Source organism: Penaeus monodon, chromosome 42, assembly GCF_015228065.2.
Source record: "Penaeus monodon isolate SGIC_2016 chromosome 42, NSTDA_Pmon_1, whole genome shotgun sequence".
In the NCBI taxonomy this organism is placed as follows: Eukaryota; Metazoa; Arthropoda; class Malacostraca; order Decapoda; family Penaeidae; genus Penaeus; species Penaeus monodon.
In genome coordinates, this window is record NC_051427.1 from 25,327,607 (window position 1) to 25,335,106 (window position 7,500).

A 7,500-nucleotide genomic window follows, 5' to 3' on the forward strand; every position below is an offset into this window, starting at 1 on the left:
TGTGTGTGTGTTTATATAAGTGTGTCTGCATATGAGACCAAACCTGCAGGCATTCTCTGCCATAGACTTCGCACAAGATCTTCTCCCTCTAACTTCACTCATCGAGAGGCGAGCCAGTCTGCAGCACCAAGGACGGTCGTATAAAAGGGGAAGAAACGTTTTAGTAAACACATTCGCCCCGCGGCAGTCGCAGAGTCATGAGGATGAAGCACTGGGTTTGTATTCTTTGGAGCTGCATCTTGACATTTTTCTCCTCAATGATTATATGAAAATCAGATGCACTTTTGTCATTACTTATGTGTGTGTGAATATGTGTTTATGTATATATGCACACATGTGTGTCCATGAACTTGAGTATATATTTATATATTTGTGCGCCTGTGTGTGAATATGTATGTGATTGTGTGTGTGTGTGTGTGTGTGTGTGGTGTGTGCATGTATATATGCACACACACACACACACACGCACACACACACACACACACACACACACACACACACACACACACACAAACACACACACACACACACACACACACATATGTATCCATTCATTCATTCATTCATCAGCCATTGAGGGTCCGTTGCAAGACGTAGGCCTTCCCCAATTGTCTTGGTTTCATGTTTGGGGAGTTTGGGCCAAAGAGAGAGAGAGAGAGATAGAAAGATAGAGACAAAGAGAGTTGTACGTATTCATATACTCATATGTTTATATGTATATGTAAGTATATAAATATTCACATATGATTTTATTTGCATATTATATGTAAATACAACAATAAAAGTCTATGGGATCTTAATTCAATATATTTCTTCTACTGTAGAAATACCATTTATCGAAGTAATTCATAACTCTCCTATCACCATATCCTGAGCAGGCAGTTCTGCTCCTGGCTGCCCTTGCATGCGCTTCTCCAGTGGAGAAGCGAGAGGCGGACACCGATCCTAGCGTTCTCATCTACGGATACCCTGGATACGGTCATGGCCGCCCTATCTTCTACCGAGGCTACGGCTATCAAAGCCCCTATGGCCGCAGCTACAGACACGACCTTCACAAGAGGGCCGCTGATCCCGAAGCCGACCCATCCTACATTCCTCCGGCCCACGCCTCTACCGCTTCCTCCGTGGGTCACAACTACGCTCACCCTTACCGTCCTGTCCACCCTGTCCACAAGAGGTCAGCTGATCCTGAACCCGGGCCTTCGTACCCTCTTCCCATCTACAGACCCTACCTTTCCTACCAATCCACCATCTACAGCCATTCTTACCGCCCCGTCCACAAGCGGTCTGCGTATCCTAAACCTGAGCCTCCCTACCTTTCTACCGTCCATAATCTCTACCGTCCATCTCATCCCAGCCCCTATGGCCATAGATACACGCATTAAAACAACTACGTATGATAGTTTTACTTTAGATACACTTCAGCCATAAGTTTAGACCTTCATTCAAAGATGATACTCGTGACCGCTTCATTCCTCTCACACTCACGTTTCTCCCTACTGTTATGGCTGTCGCAGATTTACAGACCTTGGCATATGCATGATAGATACTTCCTAGAAGGCAATCGAACATCTTATAAACGTTAATAAACAGACCTTCAGCGCAGAAATAACCATTTCAAATAAAGTATTTCCACAATTGAACCGTCCTTATAAACCCAATATTTTGTACTCAACCAAATTCATTATGACAAATCATATGTATGCCCGTGTATCTTCGATCATATTATCACTTAAGACCAAAGAAAAATTGATATATAAGAGGTCATATGGCTATCTTCACGGTTACTCCCATGCTCTTTAAAAAGAGGTTTGCCGATGCTATTGAAAGTCGGGGACAGCTGAAAGGTCAATATCACATTCTGCAGGGCCGAGCGCCTGTGTTATATGAGACTGCCAAGAACCACTTCTGCCAACACAGAATTAAATAAAAATATACTTGATGAACAAGTGGTCAGAATCAGCATAAGAATCTAACCTGCAAAATTCGTTAAACACAGTAAAGGAGGAAAATATAACATTTATAGAATGTTAACTTATTTTCAAGTTCCCTGTGCTAACATTCTAATTTAACCATATAATTTCTAATACTCCAACGCTGGTGTAGATTACCTGCATTTGCAAGTCGCAATTTCAGCGTGGCTTGTCTCTTTTACCTGCCGACCTCGAGTTACCCCCCCCCCCCGTCCCTCCCCTATTCTCATACTTCTAATCTCATTCTAGCATAATACAAATTGACGTATCATATTGTCAAAATCCCATTTCTGACCACAGTTGTTATGATTATTATTATTATTATATTAGCACCGTTTCTACTATTACTTTTGATATTTCAAAATCTAGATGATAAGCATTAGTATCATAGGTGTTGCAATCATATTAATCATTCATATGCTCACTAATGTTACTATTGTCAAGATTGCTATTAAAGATATTATAGTTTTTACTACCACTAGTATTATCATCATTATTATCGATACTATCATCATCCTAATCATCATTGCTGTCTTCCCCGTCGTGGTCATTATAATTATTGCTACTACAACGATATTGTTGATCATTCTTAAATACCATAATGGTGATTATAATGATAATAATATTAATAACAGCAATAAACACAATCATAATTACAATATAAATATCTATTTTTTGTTTCTACTTATAGACAGATCGAGTTAGTTTTACGCTTTTAAGAAGTGGATTCCGAATTGTCAAATTACGTTTTTCAAAAGCTGCATATAAAGCGTTGGTAAATTTACTCTCAGAAAGAAGAAATGGTTAATGATTAAAACAAATAAAGGTGCAAGACATCAAAGGTCATATAGCACTATGGTAAAAAGTATTGTGGCGAAAAGGGTAAAATTGAGTTAACGAGTAAGTGGACAGAAGGGAATGAAGAAATACTAGTTGTGGTGAGGGCTGGAGTCCACGGCAGGGGTGATCCCCTACATTGGGCCTCAGTCTCCGTCACAACAACAACGAGCAAGGGATTAGAGGATCAGAAAGAAGAAAACAACATATATAACACACGATCCAACTGGCAACTATTTAAAGTGTGTGCCGTCGAAAGTTTCTCCAGGTGAAACTTTTAAAGATGAATACTGTTTTTTCGCTCGTCCAGGTGTACGGGTCTCGAATGCAATCCTTACAGGATGTCTATATACAGGAGTTCAAACGCCTAAGTCACTCGATCAAAAATAATGTGTAATATAGTGATTGTATGGTCCCTATTCAGTAATGCTACTACTACTGCTAATAATGATGATGATAATGATACCAACATTAGTATTAATAATAATGATAATAATTTTAACAATAATAACGATGATGCTACCACTACTACCACTAATGATAATAATAATAACAAAAATATTAATTTTTCATTATTTATAATTATTGTTGTTAATATTTGGATTGGAATTACCATTATTATATTGTGATTATTATTATTATCATTGTTATTATTATTATAATTATTATTATCATTACCACTATAGCCTTTTCTGTTATGATTATCATCCGCGATCATCCTATGTGTTGTCATCCTCTTCATGGATATTACAGAGGCAATGGTAAGAACCACTGATAGCTGCGCCCAACAAAGGGTCCTCCTGCCGCTACTGACGAGCTGTTGAGGTTATAAGAGCCTCTTGTTTAACTTGTGGAGGCTGGTGCGCCCACAGGCAACCATAGGGCACGACAGTATGCATTCGGTGATAATGAAAGTGGTCGGGCTACATTTATGCAATTTTCAGGCGAAGCTTGTCTTCACAAATCTCACTGAATTGAAGTTGTAATGAAACTACTACTGCTACTAATGCGAATGTCTGTACAAGAATAGCAATATCCTTAAACGAATAAGGTTTTAAGATATCGATGATGGTTACAGTGTTATCGTTCACGAGAACTATATGTCGTATAATATATTAAATTTAAAAATAGTTAACTTCGTAAAATAAAGGACAATAGCATATTTTATACTGTGGGCATCTTAAAGGAGAGTGGCGAGAAGTCGCAATGACCTACCGCTTATTCCCTAAATGTTACATTTTCCTCTTTGACAAACTTTCTACGTTTATGCTGAACATATATATTTGACACAATCATATACTGAGTACCAGCAGCAATACCGGTCCTTGGCAACCTCATGTATAAGAGAACATTTGCAAAGGAATAAGCTGCCAGTCCTGTTAATGGGATGTTAAGAGGGAAGCAGTGAGTGAGGGAAGGTATGTAAGAAACTCCTGCAAACCGATACACCGTTTGCTGTAAAAGTTGCAGTGCGAATAATCGTATTTATGAGTCATTATTAGCATTATTCGGGGCCGTGGTGGCCGAATGGTTAGAGCGTCGGACTCAAGACTGTCACGACGGCAGTCTGAGTTCGAGGGTTCGAGTCACCGGCCGGCGCGTTGTTTCCCTTGGGCAAGGAACTTCACCTCGATTGCCTGCCTAGCCGCTGGGTGGCCAAGGCAGCCCAAGTCAGTACCGGGTAAATAGAGATGGTGACTCGAAAAAAAAAAAAAAAAAAAAAAAAAAAAAAAAAAAAAAAAAAAAAAACACCGGGCGGAAGGCAATGGCAAACCACCGCTCTAAATTGCCAAGAAAAATCATGGAAACCCATGATCGTCAAGGCCGCGGTGGCCGAGTGGTTGGAGCGTCGGACTCGGGACTGTTACGACGGCTATCTGAGTTCGAAGGGTTTGAGTCACCGGCCGGCGCGTTGTTCCCTTGGGCAAGGAGCTTCACCTCTATTGCTTGCCTTGCCGCTGGATGGGCGGGCCAGCCCAAATCAGTGCTGGTCCCAAGCCCGGATAAATAGAGAGAATGATTACCTAAAAAAAAAAAAAAAAAAAGGTAACACCGGCACTCTCCGTGGAAAGGAACTGGGAACCCTACCACGTACTCACTCCAAGAGCATCACAACGTGAAAACTGCAATTGAGTATCATGCTGTGACCACGGCGGCTCGGACATGAACCTACCGTTAAAAGAAGAAGAATTAGCATTATTACTATAATCGGAATTGTTTATTATCATCATCATCCAAAAGAATATAATGAGTGATCGATATATATATCTCGTACCGGCATAAAGCTTTCATTTACTTTTAAGTTTAAAGTACGTCTTGGTTTTTGTGGTTTATTTTCCAATTTTATCTCATTTTTTAATTACCTGTGATGAAACGCGTTAACCATGTTTGTTGGCATGATAGGGAGTTAAACTGAACAGGGAGAATGTGCTTACGGTTTGTTTATTCATTAATTTGTTTATTTGTTTTGTTAATTTTTTTTGAAATGTAAATTAGCTAGTCTTTATACTCATTCTGGTTTCTCATTTAGTGTTTGTTTATGTGGTTTGTGGTATATTATCTTTTTCTTATGCGCATATTTATGGCGGCTTAACGGACTCCTGCCAGCGACAAGAAGCGTCCACGGCCATCCTTCTTCCGACTACTTCTCGGGTCGTGGCACAAGGGACCGGTGCCTCCCAAATGCAGGGTGGGCACTTGATGCTACCCAGTGCACTACAGTTTATCCGTTATCCAAAGGGGTGAGCACTTGATGGTACCCAGGGCACTGGAGATTATCCGTTAACCCTTCTCTCTGCGTTTCGTTCCTCTCATACTCTTTGAATTTGGCCTGTGCTCTGGCAATGGAATTCCTTTGGCGTAATGCACGACCATTGTTAATATCTCTCTTGTTTGGCGGATGTCTTTAACAGGATCCTGCCCGTCTTTTCTGTTTGAATATCGATATTCTATAATTGAATGATACCTATTATTATTGTCTTTTATTGTCATCCATCACTTTAAGTTCTGTAGTATCGTTTTTCATTAATTCTTTACATTATTGTACTAATCAATACACTTCCCTAGGGATCATCATGATAAACATTACTACTGCAATTATTATTTGTATTGAGTATACTGATGATAGAGCTGCATTATATGAAATTAAGACATAACAGAAATACGATGTTTTATCTGCATATCGTTTTGTTGGTAGAAAATGTATTCAAAATATTTCTGTCACATAAGGGCGATGTCATTTACACGTGAATATGTAAGTGTATTTGGAATTATTCATCCCAGGGTAACAATTATTAATTTCACAATGATGTAGTTTTCGACGCGTTACTCGTTACCGAGTATACCATGTTATCAAAATCTACATTTGGCTAATACCTGTACTGAGCTTTATTCCTGCCCCTAAGAAGTTGCTTTTCCGGATTGTTTTATAACCGCTTGGCCTGATAATATTGTGCTTGCTTGAGAGATCAGTCTAGATTTCTCTAATATTATCATTTGTACCGTATTATGATCTGGCCTCGGTTCAGTTAGTATCGCCCTGTTTCCCTCTACGCTTTGTCTTTAGAAGGTTAACTGAACTTAACCTTAAAGTTCTAGCTATAACTATTACCTTAACTTTTCCTACTTCCTGTTTCTTCCTTTTTTGTGTAGTTGATTAAATTTCTGTATATTTCCATCATTATAGTTTTAATATTAGCCTTCCTTCTTTACACCTGTTCGTATTTACTTCATCTATCAAATGTTTTTCTTTCTTGTTTATCATATTTTGTTTTTCCTTTACCGGAGTCTCATGGTGATTACCTATCCCTCTGTCTCGACCCTTTTAATTAATCATCTTTCTTCTCTCCATTCCCTTTAGCTGTATTACCAGAGGCGTTGTTCGGTTAATCCCCTTAACTTTCCCATTCTCTCCTGTCGATGATTTGATTCCTTGACACAGAAGGACATTTGAGACAATTAACTTCCTCATCTTTATCAAACGTCCTTCCTTCATTGCTGTTATTGTTAACCTTCTTGGATCACCAGACAGTGAAGGGAATAATAATAAAAAAATACTCGTATCTGCCTGTTCTTCCGGATGCCAGCCTATTGCCTTCTCTCAACTTATTTCTTATTCTTTTTCATTTCTTATTACTTATTTCTGCATTTACATGTCAAGTCTTCCAGTACAAAACAATATCGTTAATGTGTGCGTTTGTGTGTATTGTGTGTGTGAGTGTTTGTATAATATATAGATATATATGTATATGTTTATGTACATACATATATGTATATATACATATGTATATATATATGTATGTATCATATGTCTATGTATATATATGTATCTATGAGTGTATATATATATTCTTATATATTTATAAGTATATATACATATATATACATATATACATGTATATATGCGTGTGTGTGTGTGTGTGTGTGTGTGTGTGTGTGTGTGTGTGTGTGTGTGTGTGTGTGTTTAATGCGTATATGTATATATGTGTGTGTATGTATATATGTATATTTTTTTTTAAATATATATACACGCACATACGTATGTATATACATGTGTGTGTGTGATTTTCTAGTTTATAGTTAATCCCTAAATTTCATCGAAAGCTTTCAGAAGCCGCTAAACCATTAAAAAATTAATGACGCAAACATTTCTGGATTAACCACGCATGCACACATTTATGTGTGGGTGTGT